The 15,813-nt window shown below is 40.3% G+C and overlaps 1 protein-coding gene and 1 long non-coding RNA gene across 4 annotated transcripts in view; one reads left to right on the top strand and one right to left on the bottom strand.

The window, feature by feature from the left end:
- The window catches only part of UMAD1 (UBAP1-MVB12-associated (UMA) domain containing 1), a 311,916-nt gene that overhangs the window by 47,238 nt on the left and 248,865 nt on the right, over window positions 1-15,813 (bottom strand). The gene's annotated exons all lie outside the window — the stretch shown is intronic.
- Window positions 1-15,813, top strand: part of LOC133072099 (uncharacterized) — a 152,668-nt gene that overhangs the window by 56,981 nt on the left and 79,874 nt on the right. The window lies entirely within an intron of this gene.

Raw genomic sequence — 15,813 nt, 5'->3', positions numbered from 1 at the left:
TTAAACATTAAAGGGTTTATTTTTATTTGAAGGATAATAAGGATATTTATTTTATTTGAAGGATAATTTTATTTGAAGGCTTTACACTGTTACGCTGGTTTCTGCCATACAATACCCCGGATGAGTCATAACTATATATACACACACATGTATATATCCCCTCCTTCTTGGGCTCCCCCCATCCTGCCCCTCTAGGTTGTCACAGTGTACCAGGCTGGCCTCTTGTGTTATTTAGCGGCCTCCTCCTAGCCAGCTATTTTGCACATGGTAATGTATATATGTCAGTGCTCAATTTGTCCCACTCTCCTCTTCTCCCGCTGTATCTACAAGTTCATTCTCTACATCTGTGTTTCCATTCATTCCCTGAAAATAGATTCATCAGTCCACTTTTCTAGATTCCATATATATGCTTTACTATATGATATCTGTTTTTCTCTTCCGACTTACTTCACTCTGCATAACAGGCTCTAGGCTCATCCACCTCACTAGAACTGACTCAGATGTGTTCCTTTTTATGGCTAGTATTCCACTGCATATACATATCACAACTTCCTTATCCATCCATCTGTTGATGGACATCTAGGTTGCTCTCATGTCCTGCCTATTGTAAATATAAGCAAAGGGTTTATTTATTGATTTATTTTTATTTTTTTCATTTATTTTTATTAGTTGGAGGCTAACTACTTTACAACGTTGTAGTGGGTCTCCTCATACATTGACATGAATCAGCCATGGATTTACATGTATTCCCCATCCTGATCCCCCCTCCCACCTCCCTCTCCACCCGATTCCTCTGGGTCTTCCCAGTGCACCAGGCCCGAGCACTTGTCTCATGCATCCCACCTGGGCTGGTGATCTGTTTCACTTTAGATAATATACATGCTGTTCTCTCAAAACATCCCACCCTTGCCTTCTCCCACAGAGTCCAAAAGTCTGTTCTGTACATTTGTGTCTCTTTTTCTGTTTTGCATATAGGGTTATCATTACCATCTTTCTAAATTCCATATATATGTGTTAGTATGCTGTATTGGTCTTCATCTTTCTGGCTTACTTCACTCTGTATAATGGGCTCCAGTTTCATCCATTTCACTAGAACTGATTCAAATGAATTCTTTTTAATGGCTGAGTAATATTCCATGGTGTATATGTACCACAGCTTCCTTATCCATTCGTCTGCTGATGGGCATCTAGGTTGCTTCCATGTCCTGGCTATTATAAACAGTGCTGCGATGAACATTGGGGTGCACGTGTCTCTTTCAGATCTGGTTTCCTCAGTGTGTATGCCCAGAAGTGGGATTGCTGGGTCATATGGCAGTTCTATTTCCATTTTTTTAAGCAATCTCCACACTGTTCTCCATAGCGGCTGTACTAGTTTGCATTCCCACCAACAGTGTAAGAGGGTTCCCTTTTCTCCACACCCTCTCCAGCATTTATTGCTTGTAGACTTTTGGATAGCAGCCATCCTGACTGGCGTGTAATGGTACCTCATTGTGGTTTTGATTTGCATTTCTCTGATAATGAGTGATGTTGAGCATCTTTTCATGTGTTTGTTAGCCATCTGTATGTCTTCTTTGGAGAAATGTCTGTTTAGATCTTTGGCCCATTTTTTGATTGGGTCATTTATTTTTCTGGAATTGAGCTGCAGGACTTGCTTGTATATTTTTGAGATTAATCCTTTGTCTGTTGCTTCGTTTGCTATTATTTTCTCCCAATCTGAGGGCTGTCTTTTCACCTTACTTATAGTTTCCTTTGTTGTGCAGAAGCTTTTAAGTTTCATTAGGTCCCATTTGTTTATTTTTGCTTTTATTTCCAATATCCTGGGAGGTGGGTCATAGAGGATCCTGCTGTGATTCATGTCAGAGAGTGTTTTGCCTATGTTCTCCTCTAGTTTTATAGTTTCTGTTCTTACATTTATATCTTTAATTCATTTTGAGTTTATTTTTGTGAATGGTGTTAGAAAGTGTTCTAGTTTCATTCTTTTACAAGTGGTTGACCAGTTTTCCCAGCACCACTTGTTAAAGAGGTTGTCTTTTTTCCATTGTATATCCTTGCCTCCTTTGTCGAAGTTAAGGTGTCCATAGGTTCGTGGATTTATCTCTGGGCTTTCTATTCTGTTCCATTGATCTATATTTCTGTCTTAAGCAAAGGGTTTTAAAGAAATAAGACAAATAACAAATGTAAACTCTGTGAACAGGGACTGTGCCTTATGCTATCTTACAGGGAATAGATATGCATGAATGAGTTCATTTACACTCCACCATCTTATGGGGAAAGAAGGGCAGGTACCTTCCTCCTAATTGTTACAGGAGGATGCTGATAAACAGATGTTAAGTGACTTGCTGAAAGTGGTGGACAGCATCAGCTCTAGGGAGGTGTACCAGGGAGACAGGGTCCAGTGTGGCCCTTCTCCTGTGTGAACATTAGGCATCTTGTCTTTATGCTTAGCAAGAACCATGATTAAGTTCAGAACAGGTAGACTCAATCCTGGCTGACTCTCCTGAGTCAACCACTGAGTGATGAGGAATCTCTTACGTCACTTTGATCTGAATCAGTCCATTCTCAAACTACCATCTATTTTTTCTATCAGAAAAAATTGCTTTACTTAATATTATTTACAGACACTATTGCCAGTAGTTGCCCCATATTTGCCATTCACTACTGGCTAGGCTCTCTGCTAAGCAGTTGACATATAATAATAGCTCCTTTAATTCTTATCTCCACACTATCTCAAACATCAGGCCCATTTCAAAGATAAGAAAATGGAGGTTCTATGAGGTCATGTAACTTGTCCAACATCAAGGAATTAAAGCTAGATCTACTAAATTTCATGGTTCGTAAACTTGTCTTCCTCACTATATTTACTTGCTATTCTATGATGTGAGTAATCAGCTGATGATGCAAACACGTTTTAATCCTGTGAGTGTATTTCTAGACACTTTTATTTCTTAAAGAAAACAGATGTCTCTTTGAATAATGGAGACTGAAGAAAAGGGAGGAAATTCACTTGTTGGGAGGCATGTTCCATCGAAAGTAATGTGATAAAAAAAAGGGAGAAAGATTAAAATGTATCACATTCATGAATAAAGAGACATGAAAGTGAATTAATTGGGATGACTACTGACTGAACCAATAAAGGGATGCATCTATTGAAAACACCCAGCAGGACTCCTAAAATTCACTCACCATTCACATTCTAGGGATCCTATGTTCTCTCATTTTAGGTCAATAATGATATTTCTCACCTTTTCAGAAAAAAACTGCTTGCTCCACCTAGTTCCTTAGGCTACAGCAATGTTTCTCAACCTATTTTTTTTTTTTCATTATTGCTCCCTCAAAGAGAAGAAAACAATTTAAATACTCCTTTATAGAGAAATTAAATACTGGGGTAAGCTCTGTTGGGTAGGGCTGAGTTTTAATATCTAAGACATTTTTGCCCTGTTGAAAATGTTTGGGTTATAAATCTACTTGAACCTTTCTCCATCATAAATACGTGTTATGACTTCTAAACTGCCAGGGCTTATGTCTCAGTAACAAGCACTCAGAAAATGCATGTGGATGGTTGGCAAAGCATCTCCTGGGTGTCTCACTAACTCAGTGTATACAAGTTAGTCCGCTTGATCTATAGCTCCTGTTAACTATAAGGCCATGTGTTCAATGGCACAGGCTGCTCAGATGGTGGCCAAGAGGAATGCAAATTCAGGTGTCTGGATTCAAATCTCAGCAACGAGACTTCATATTTTTAAAAAAATGTATTTATTTATTTGTCTGTGCTGGGCCTTAGTTGTGGCATGTGGGATCTAGTTCCCTTATCAAGGAGCAAACTCAGGCCTCCTACTTTAGAAGGGTGGAGTCTTAGCCGTCGGACCACCAGGGAAGTCCCAGCAATGAGATTCTGGCCAATCATCTAGCCCAGTGGTCCTCAATTAGGGACAATGTCTGGAGACATTTTTGATGATCACAACTAAGGTGGTGGGGGGCAGGGTGGAAGGCTACTGTTATCTGATGGGTAGAGGCAAGGGATGGGGCTAAACTTCCCATAAAGTACATACCAGCCCCTCACAAGGGAGAATTACCCAGTCCAAAATGTCAGCTGTCAGGTTTGCTTCCAGCAGAGGAAACTCTGCTTTAACCTCTCTGGTGCTCATTCTTGTCATTGTGCCAGATGGTGTTCATTCCTCAACAGACATTCCAATCCATCTCCTTGTTGCCTCATGGAAGAGGCTTGCGTGCTCTGTTGTGTCCGACGCTTTGTGACCCCCAAGTACTATATAGCCCTCGGGGCTCCTCTGTTCATAGGATTGCCCAGGCAAGAATACTGCGCTGGGTTGCCATTTCCTCCTCCAGGGGATCTTTCTGATCCAGGGATCGAACCCACAACTCCTGCATTGGCAGGCCAATTCTTTACCACTGAGACACCTGGGAAGCCCAGCAGAAGAGACTGGAAACACTAATCACTTATGTTGCCAGGCTTCCTCGCCTTGCATCTAAGAACAGCCTGGAGGCACAGTTCTGCCCAGTCAGATACAAGTGGAAACGTATTAGAGGCATAAGAAAAGCTTTTGTTTTTTTCCCTGATACAACAAAAAGATTAGACAGGTATCATCCCCTTCTTATCCACTTCCTACCTCAAACCTGGAAGCAATATATAGAGCTGCAGCCATTTTCTTGCTATCATCAGGAAAAGGCAAGAGACTCAAAGAGAGGACAACCTCGATATCATTGAGGCTGTGAACCAATGCTGTTTCACCTCCTGTACTTCTTGTTTTGTCAGAATATATAACTCATATTTGTTTAAACATTCCTGTTATATTCAAATTTAAAATTGGGCTAATAATAGGATTTTTTCCACTAATTTTTATTGAGGGGCTTTCCTCATGGCTCAGACAGTAAAGAATCTGCCTACAATACAGGAGACCTGGGTATGATCCCTGGGTTGGGAAGATCCCCTGGAGAAGGGAATGGCACCTCACTCCAGTATTCTTGCCTGGAGAATCCCATGGAAAGAGGAGCCTGGTAGGCTACAGTCCATGGGGTCACAAAGAGTCGGACATGACTGAGCAACAAACTTTAATAACAGGGTTTTTCTCCATTAACTTTTATTGAGGTAAAATATAAAATCTGTTGTTTTCACCCATTTTAAGGGTACAATGGAGTGGCATCAGTTACATTCACGATGTTGTGCAATTGTCACCGCATCTACTTACAGTTTTTATCAACACCCCAGACAGAAACTCTGCTCACTAAGCAAGACCTGCCAGCCACCTTCTCCCCAGCCTCAAATCACTGCTAACCTCTAAGCCACTTACTGTTTTTATGAATGAATCTATTCTAGACAGTTCAAGTAAGTGTAATAGTGCAGTACTGTTCCACAAGGCTCATTTCACCTCATATAAGGTTTCCAAGGTTCATTCATGTTGTAGCATATGTCAGCACTTCATTCCTTTTAAGGGCTGAATGACATTCCAATGTTTTCATCATTTTGTTCATCTATTCATCTGTTGGTAGGAGCCTGAGTTGTTTCCATCTTTTGGCAATGATAAGGTTTTAAAAGATTCAATAAAATAATATATCTAAAGCACTTGGAACAGTGCTTGATACCTAAGAACTTAGCAAATGTAAGCTAAAATTATATCTGCTATTACCATATACCATCAGGTTACATCCACTCTGTCAACTGTCTTTTTTCCCAAGGGGGAATGGACAAGTATGTATGTGCAGTAGCATAACACGATGACCAGAACCTACTGCACAATTCAAAGCAAATGATACTGTCATGGATCTGAGCCATGTGCAGGTGTGATGGACAACAACCCACTTTCATCGATCCATTCATCCTTCCGTTGTTGTTATTCAGTCGATCAGTCATGTCCAGCTCTTTGCAACCCCAGAGACTGCAGCACACCAGGCTGTCCTTCACCATCTCCTGGAGCTTGCTCAAACTCATGTGCATTGAGTCAGTGATGCCATCCAACCATCTCGTCCTCTGTTTTCCCCTTTTCCTCCTGTCTTCAATCTTTCCCAGCATCAGGGTCTTTTCTAATGAGTCATCTCTTTGCATCATGTGGCTGAAGTATTGGAGTTTCAGCATCAATCCTTCCAATGAATATCCAGGATTGATTTCCTCTAGGATTGACTGGTTAGATCTCCTTGCAGTCCAAGGGACTCTCAAGAGTCTTCTCCAACACCACAATTCAAGAGCATTGGTTCTTTGGTGTTCAGCTTTACTTATAGTCCATCCAGTAGTAACTGGAAAAACACAGCTTTGACTATACAGACCTTTTTGGCAAAGTGATGTCTCTGCTTTTTAACATGCTGGCTAGGTTTGTCATAGCCTTTCTTCCAAGGAGCACGCCTCTTTTAATTTCATGGCTGCAGTCATGCATCTATCCATTCAGAATTTACTGAGCATCTCTTACGGAGAAATTCTATGCTTCAAACCTAAGCTGAAGTGATGCATAATTGATTTATTTAAAAAGACAAGAAAGAGAGGTGCTTAATAAACATTTCTGGTAATGATAGAATAGTTCTACACTCAATCATGAGCTTCAAAAATATCTGTAGGACTTGAATGTGTTATTTTTCCAGAGTTATCAATGAAATAGATACCTGCCTTATGAAGTCCTCATCCTGCTAAATACATTTTTTAATGGATTTTATAAATATTGTTGACTTTCATCCTTTGCACCTAATGTCTCATTTGAGAAGGTACAAAACAAAAACTCCATATAGTTACTGTCATGGGTGGTACCAGGGAGAGTGCCATTTCTTAAGTGAGAAAAACAAATTTCTATCTCCGAGTAACAGGGATAGGTAGGGAGTAGAGATGTGTGCAGAGCAGGCCAATGTTTTAGCTGGTGGAAGAAATGTTTTAGCTGGGGTAGGGAGGGGGCTTATACTGAAGAGCTCATGAAAACGAGGAGGAGGGAAAAGTGTGGAGGAAGAAATGACAATAAATCTGATGACAGTGGTGATAGCAGATCTTCCTTGGGCACAGAAGACCTTTCGGATGAGTGTGGATGGTTGCCATTTAAGATGAACTACTGGAATGTTTGGAAGTGAGGCATTCAAGGAGCTCCTGCCATGTGTAATGTGTCCTATAAAGTAATTATCGGCCCAGGTGTAACTTACAATGTATTTAAGAGAGTCAAGATTCACCCACACAATATCATCAGAAAGCAAGTGGAAGAAATAGAAGATCAGAATGCCACTGAGGTTCTGAGATGGACGTGAACTCCATGCATAGAGAACTTTCATGAGGGGGCTAGAAGCTGAGCTGCGCCGAGTAGTTTTTTTTTTTTTATTTTTAATTTTATATTGGCGTATAGCCAATGAACAATGTTGTGATAGCTTCAGGTGAACGGCAAAGGGACTCAGCCATACATACACATGGGTGCATTCTCCCTTCCCAGTCACATAATACTGAGCAGGGTTCCCTGTGCCATACAATAGGTCCTTATTGGTTATCCATTTTAGAGAGTGCAGGACATCCCACACTCCCTATCTCTTCCTCTCGTCTTCCCCAACTTAGAACCATGAGTTTGTTCTCTAAGTCTGTGAGTCTGTTTCTGTTTTGTAAATAAGTTCATTTGTATAATTTCTTTTTAGATTCTGAGTATAAGGGATGTCATATGATACTTCTCCTCTGTCTAGCCTTACTTCACTCACTATGATACCCTCTAGGCCCATCCATATTGCTGCAAATGGCATTATTAGTGGGTGGCATGCTCACAGGCAGAAGAGAAGATGGAATAGCACTGATAGGGGACCGACAGGGCATTGGAAAGGAGGCGGCGGCTGAATAGGCAGCAAGAAGGGAGGTCGGCCTGGTCGGACCCCCTCGGGGAGTAAGGCTCAGCGGGAGAGTGGTGCCCGGGAAGAGAGGCAGTAAGAAAGTGGTTATCATTAGGTCCCTCACGAGAGAACCGGGGGCCTCCCGGTGGCTCAGACAGTAAAGAATCTGCCTGCAACGCCAAAGATACAGGAGACGTGGGTTTGATCCCTAAGTTGGGAAGATCCCCTGGAGGAGGGCATGGCAACCCACTCCAGTACTCTTGCCTGGAGAATCCCATGGACAGAGGAGCCTGGTGGGCTACAGTCCATGGGGTCGCAAAGAGTCACAACTAGCGAGTAAACAGCACGAGAGAACACAGCTTCATTTCTCCGTGCTGGACACCCTCACTCCGCTCCACCATGCCCTCCCCTGCCTACTTCTCTCCTGTCTTGTGTTTCATCTTACACACTCTAGGCAAGGAGGAAAATATTAAAATAAAATGAAAAAAAATAGCTCCCACCAAATTTTCCTGGTTCCTCTGGTTAACTCCCACACACCCAGTCACGTCTTTCCAGGATTTTCATTTAAATTGGCTTGCTTACCCGGCATTTGCTGATGACCTAACCTGTCACTGGCTCTTGAGGAGATACCACGATTGCTGTCGCTATGTTACATTCTGGAGTGAAAAGTGGTGGCCTTGCAGCCTCTTCTGTCTTATGTTCTGTCAAGTGCTGGGGACATTTCTTGCACTTGGTACCAAACAAGTGTGACAAAGCAGGCCTGGGCTGAGGGATCTGGCATCAGATCCACAACAACGGCAGTGGGCCCAGTGGTCTCCGACCTGTAGGGTAGAGATAGTGTGCCCTGGGAAATGAGGCTCTCATCACAATCTACTGAAAAAAGAAACAGTGCCTCCAGTGTATCTCCATGAACACTCGAAAACCCAAATGAAAATAACCTACACCCAGGAGACTAGTGCGTTGCTTAATCAGGGTTTTATTCCTACAATCACTCTCTAATAGGTGTACATTGCTAAGCATAGAAGCTTAAAGTCACGTAAAATTACTAGCGTGGTAAATCTAAGATGAGCACAGAGAATTTCAGGAGATAGTCTTTCAATTAGAGGGAAAAAAGAAACTGTTGACCCTTGATACTCATTTAACACAATGTTTTAGTCAAGAATAGGAAGGTAATAAAGATTAAGGACTTTGTTTCAAATTTAGTTTGGGAGAGTATTTTTGCCCAAAAGCTTGTCTAATGGGAGATTTTATTACTTCTTGATGTTATAAAGTATTTGCAAGTTGTTATTTAGATAATGGAAACATAGAATTGTGTTAACCAATATAACAGTGATTTTTACCTTTTGCTTTTTAAAAACTAAATGTAAGTTTTAAGAGATTGGCTACTATTATTTTCTCCATCTGTTGAAAATGATGTATGTCTTCATCTTTGCATCTAGGGAGAAGGGAGTATCCATAAAAATGAGGAAGTTTAGAGATTGTAATAATTAATGTGGTGACCAAGCTGATTAGAAATGTAATTGATTAATAATGTACAATCATTATAATCCATTATGGAAATTAAGGTGAATTTATGCAGTAAACTGGCTACCAAGTGAATGGACCAGTTAAAGAAATATTTTAGAATCATGCTTTGGTTACATGAAAAATCAACATGATGGTCTTTCCTCAGATAATTATTTGTTTCTCCTGAAAAGTAAAATGAGCTTGTCCTTCAAGAATGTGGAAGGGTTAATATTTCCAAAGTCTTCAGTGAGGTTAAGTTACATAAAAACAAAATGCCACAACCCATTAAAAAAGCAGGCATTCAATTTTTATGGTGTATGTTTAAATCTACACAGATCTATGATTTAAGAGCCATGTAATTTAATTAGCAGTAATCAATGTTGATTTAATAGAAGACAGAAGAAAGTTCCAGCTCTGTGTACATTAAGGGAAACTGAAATATGAAACCCAAGTTATGACAGATAGATTCACAGTCACTTAAACTCCCAAAATTTAATCTAAAGACTTAATCAACACTGTCTGAAAGGTGATAATAAACACAAAAAATTCTTTTGGTATTTATTACCTTTTGTATCCAGTACTAAGAAGTATTGGTACTACTGATACAGCTAACCAAACCAAAGGTAGATTTCTACTTTCAAAAAATTCAAGAGCTAAATTATGTAGGATACAAGATAAGTTTAGGACCATTAAGAAATTTAGCATATTCTAGTACAAACATCTAAAAGGATGCTTAAAGGCTTCCAAAAGACACTCAAAGGCAAATTCTACCGTAGATGAAAAATAACATCATACATTTCCTTGGATCAGTGGCGATTCCATCATGTGTCCACTCAGCCTACTTGTATTGAGCACACACACTATGTCAGCATCATGCTAACCACGGTAGTATGTACATGTTAGGGTCCACCCACAGAGCTACGCAGTAGACAAGTGAAGAAGCAATTGTAATACTGTGGGTCAAGAGCCTTGAAAGGAGAGTACACAGGAGAGTGTATACAGGATAGTGTATACTATCCATGGCAGGGCCGTGTCAGGAAATCCAGTCCAGCTTAGGAAGAATAAGGAAAGGCTCCCAGAGGAGGTGCTACCTGGTTGAGACCTTGTAAAAACATTTATCACACGTTGGGTCACTTGAGATTGTGGAGTGAATACTTTCTGTAGGACGCATAATACTTTAAAAAGTGTCTTCTCATCCTCCATTACAGTGTGCTTTGCAAGGACAGGTTCTTTTTTTAACCCATTTTGTGAGCCCTCTTGTGCTTTTTTCTGGTGTTTTATGAAGCTGACTACTAGTGACTAATGAAAACAGTATGAATGCATTGTTGCTGCATAAGTGTGATGTGATGTGGTTTGGCACTTAACTCTTGTGAATGTTCACAAAAAGCCTCCTCTGTGACGAAGTGCTTTTAGTGAGTCTCACCAGTGGTTTCGCATCTGCAGAGCATTGAGGGCTGGGCTGACTTTTGAGAGGGCTGAAATTGCTTCATCTTGTGATCCTAAATTTTGTATTCTCTATATTCCATAAAGCATCCCCTAAGAAATGTTTTTGACTGGAAAACAAAGAACAACAAAACAAAACAAGGAGAAGAAGGAAGGTCAGGGTGGTCCAAGCAAAAAGAAGGAAATGCAAGGATGGTGCGAGAAGGCAGGGCATGCTTGGGGACAGGGCATCGCTTACCAGGGCAAGAACGCAGAGGACCCGAGTGAGAAGAGCATTAGGTGAGGCTGGAAAGGCAGGGTTGGTTTCAGGAACGTGAATTAACCAACAGTGATAATCGCCTCCAGGGAATGGAGATAAGGCCTTTGGCAGGTTGGAGGTGGCTCTTGTATGAATCAGCTCTGTGGAGGTGCTCAACAGGGGTGGGAAATCCGATTAATCAGGTCAATGAAAGACTAGAAAGGAAGTGGAGGCACAAACTACTTTCTCAAGAAGCTGGACATTAAAGAGAAGGAAAGGGAGTTTATAGCTGGAGGTGGAGGACAGAGATCTGAACATGTTTCTACGAAGAGGAAAGAGTTGGCTGAGTAGGAAATGTGAGACAGATACTGACGAGTACCAAAGGAAGGTGCTGCTGCTTCTAGAGAATCGTTTTCCCCTAAAACGTGGTCATTTAAAATATCCAAGTGTGCTCCAAGGAAAACATATTGAAGAACAGGTCAGACACGATTAATAAACTCTGTGACATGAACACACACACAAACATAACCAAAAACACATAAGGGGAAGTAGGCTGCCAGACAGAACCTCCAATGTGAATCCACAGCACCAGAATACACTGTGTTGCCTAGAATCAGTCCTCAGTCATTGAGAGGACATACACAGTTATTATGGGCAGAGGAAAACACAAGCTGGAAAACGTGGAGAACACCCAAAACAGACAAAAGGCACAATTTGTAGAGGCTTGGTAAAGTAAGCATTACTTTCAGCTGTGTAAACACAGCATGATAATTTGGGGAACTTACTGGGGCCTGAAAAATGACAAAAGTTTTGCAATTCTATTCCTTTGCTTTTGGGAAGTCTCCCATACAGATAATGTGGTGATTTATTATACTGCTTGACTCAACCATTCAACAAATCCTGCTCGAGGATGTATTTAGTGCTAAGCATAGACGGATAGAACATCAACAAGAGAGCATAGGTTCTTAAGGAAAATGGGGTGGTGGCTGTGCTTGGAAAAAGCATAGTCAACTGACCAGGCTGTTTTTGGAATAGAAAATACACAATAAAACCTGTTAAAAATTTTTGTGGCTGGTGAAATACTTAGAAGACAGTATGGACAACACTGTAGGGCACGTTGGCTTTAAAAGATGAAGAACCCCTGGCCTGAAGATACAAGCATTTCTCTTTAGAAAAGACTCAGTAAGATGAAATCTGAAGATTCATCCCTCCTCCATTAAATTCAGTGTCTAAATACAAGCTCCGAAGCAGGCAAACCAAGGGGAAAGTGTATGTTTAATTATGGAAATGCAGATATAAATGCTATTGGCTATTAGCTCTTCATAGTTCTTACCAGTTTAGTTCCCTTCTCTTAATCATCCATTTCTGCCACTGCCCATATCTTTAGGGTTAGGAGCCTCAAATACCTAAGACAGAAACTTCTAGATTTGCCTCAGAAACAGGAGCAAGGGGAAGAGAGCTTAGTTTTACAGCTTTAAGCGTGTTACGTGATGGGTATAGCTCATGCAGTGTGAAATTAAACCTAGATACAGTCTGTCCCAGACTCAAAAACACACTGATGAGTACAAATTCTCATGAAGATCCAGAACAAGGATGGCAGGGGAAATAGAGAGAAAATAAGTATTTAGGTTCTGTGTTTGCCCGTTGGCTTTTCTGCATCCATTTCTGTCTTTTTCACTCCTGAGAAGACCTATTCAAAAGACTAAGCCAGCAATGCCACACACAGCCTGTGCATGTACGGCCTAACCTGTAGGTGTAAGAACTCGGCTTTGTTTTGCCTTTGTTCTTGAACAAAAGCTGCTTCTTTGTTAGTTTCCCAACTGTTCCTTGCCATAATGCAAAAATACATTAAGTTTGAAACAACAGCAAAAAAAAATCATGTGTCTTTTGGGAAGCAAAATGAAAGCACACACACGCAGAAACATACACATGCACGACGACACTGCCGTTACTGTTCCTTCTTCCACGTGTCTGAGTTACAGCCAACACCTGTGGCCACACAAGGGCAGGCTTGGCAGCTGCAGAACCCAGATGTCAGACACTGGATTGTACGTCCCTGGCAGCAGTCCTAAGTGGGAGGCCGTCTCCTTAACTGACCTCTGAAGTGGTCTATTGTCTGTCTCCCTCTCTGGCCTGGGTAGTAACTAACAAGCTGTCTGTGGGCCTGGGTCAGAGTTAACGTACTGATGGGTTGTTCTGGATGCAATTATCCTTGGCTTTACCTTTGATTATAAGGAATTTATTTCCTTTGTGGGGGTGAAAATTGGGACTGAGCAAATTCTTGACAAGGAACTATACTGAGCTTCCTTCCAAGGACAAATAAGACGCTTTTTGCTTTGATTGATATTTTTCCTCGCAGAAATTGGATGAGATTAACCTTGTTTTAGTACACAGTGTTTTGATTAAGCAGAAGTAAAAATAAGAGTTTCTTGGGCATCTTCTCCTTCTGATAAAAGACTGAGTTTCCTTATACTGTTTCTTAAAATTACTTCCCAAAGCTTGAAAATGAACCATTTCTTTCTTTAGAAACTTAAGGAGCTACAACTTTGCCTTTGCTGTGACTCAAACAAACAAAACGTATCTACTATAGAGAAGAGATCATGAATTCTCCTGGTTCTATAAAGAGGAAAATGGTTACACTATAACCTTGCCTCCACATCACTTGCTGAAGAAGGTCATTATGTGTAAGATGCAATCGTCATGGGAATGAGGTGGGGAAAAGCCAAGTATCTTAGAGGGCTCCACTCACAAGCCAACACTTAGAGCCTTCAGGGAATGTCAAGGGTGAACACGGAGTCATGGCAAGTTAAGGAGAAACACATCTGATATTTACAGGAAGATGAAGTCTGGGGACATTATAGAATATATTATCTTACCCAATGTCAAATAGTATTCATTGGCACCATGAAAAATGTTCCAACTTATCTTTATTAACTTTTATAAAAATGTAAACATGTCTCTTGGTCACCACTGATTTGTATTTGGGGGGAAAAGGAATTGAATACTCACGAGTTCCAACATAAAAAACAAAGTGATGGAGAAAGAAATAGGAGAGAAGAGACATTTCTCTCATAAGGAAGAATTCCAAATAAGCTATGTGGTTACTCACCCCACAAGGAGGTGAAGCTTACTTCCCCATCCCGTGAGTGTGGGCTGTGCTTTGTGATTCAACTCCAAAGAACAGAGTGGGAAAAGTATAGGGAGAGAGTTAGTTTACAGTGGTGGAAACTGGCAGACACAACCTTGGCCAGATGATAAGGGTTAACATCAGATTGTCATGTGGATAGTATCCTTGATATGACATGATCTCATCAAAGGGCACTCCACCTTTGCAGTCTGCCTCCCAAAGCCCATAACCGTAGTCTCACCATTTGAAAATATTAGATTAAATCCCAACTGAGGCACATTCTACAAAACACCTGACCAGTACTCCACAAAACTGTCATGGGCACTGTAAACAAGAAATGTCTGAGAAGCTGTCACAGCCTAAAGGAGGCTCAAGGAGACATGATCACTGAATGTAATAGGTTACAATGGATAGAATGCTGCAAGGGCAAAAAAACATAGAAGAAAACAAGTCTGAGTAGAGTGTGGACTTTAGTTAATAGTAATATCTCTTAATTTAGTTATAGCAAATGTGTCATAGTAATGTAAGATGTTCAAAAGAGTGAAACCTGGGTAAGAGGGATGTAAGAATTCTGCACTATTTGTGTAGCTTTTTAATGAATCTGTAAATAAAACATTTCTTTAAAAATGATTAATATATGACTACATTGACTGTAGCAGAGTTCCAATGCACCAATCATTACATCTTTCTTTTTCTCTTTTTCACCCCACCTATCCACTGAACTATATGGCATGAAGAGTCATTTTCCTGACACATAAGGATTTTCTGTGTTTCAGACCAATGTATAAATGGCGTCAAACCTATTCTGAGCTTTAGGTTTTCCAATAATATTTAGGTCATGCCCTTAGTAACATGACACAAATGCTCAAAAGATAATATCCACAAACCCATATTTCTCAGCAACTTCAAAAGGTGTAACGTCATTCAACCATGTATCCAATACACTGCATGTGAATGTTATTAATGACATTCTTAAGACAATGTATTAACCTCTGAAGGTAACATATTGTTAGATTACGGTGTTCATTTGTCAGTTGTTATCATGAGAGGTAAGAGGGTAGGCTCCTAATGCCAGTTTTAAAACATGGATGAGATTATTTCTTTGCTACTCCATTCTGTACTTTAGAATGAAAATAAATCAGGTCTCTAGGAGTTTTAGAAGGTATTTCTGTCATTCTGTTTTCTTTCTATTCTTTTCTCCTGACTTTGCAAGGCTAAAATTGCATCAGCAGAATAGTTACTATTATAAGATGTTATAAGGGAGTGTTTTTTGTTTTTGGTTTTGTTGGATGGTTATCATTTTTTTTAGCAATGTAGTATTTTTAAATTTTCATTTCATATTGGAGAACAGTTGATTAACAATGTTGTGTTAGTTTCAGGTATATAGCAAAGTGATTCAGTTATACATGCATCTCTTCATTTTCAAATTCTTTTCCCATTTAGATCACAGAATATTGAGTCGAGTTCCCTGTGCTATACAGTAGGTCCTCATTATCTGTTTTATACATAGTAGTGTGTGCATGTTGAGCCCAGTCTCCCACTTACCCCTCTCCCCTTCCCTCCTGGTAACTGTGAATTTGTTGTCTGTAACTCTATTTCTGTTTTGTAGGTAAGTTGATATGTACCATTTTCCTTTAGATTCTACATATAAGTGATATATTTGTCTTCTCTGTCTTCACTTAATATAATCTCTAGGTTCATCTAGAGT

The sequence above is a fragment of the Dama dama genome, chromosome 18 (genome assembly GCF_033118175.1).
Source record: "Dama dama isolate Ldn47 chromosome 18, ASM3311817v1, whole genome shotgun sequence".
Lineage (NCBI taxonomy): Eukaryota > Metazoa > Chordata > Mammalia > Artiodactyla > Cervidae > Dama > Dama dama.
This window is presented reverse-complemented; position numbering and strand designations above follow the sequence as displayed.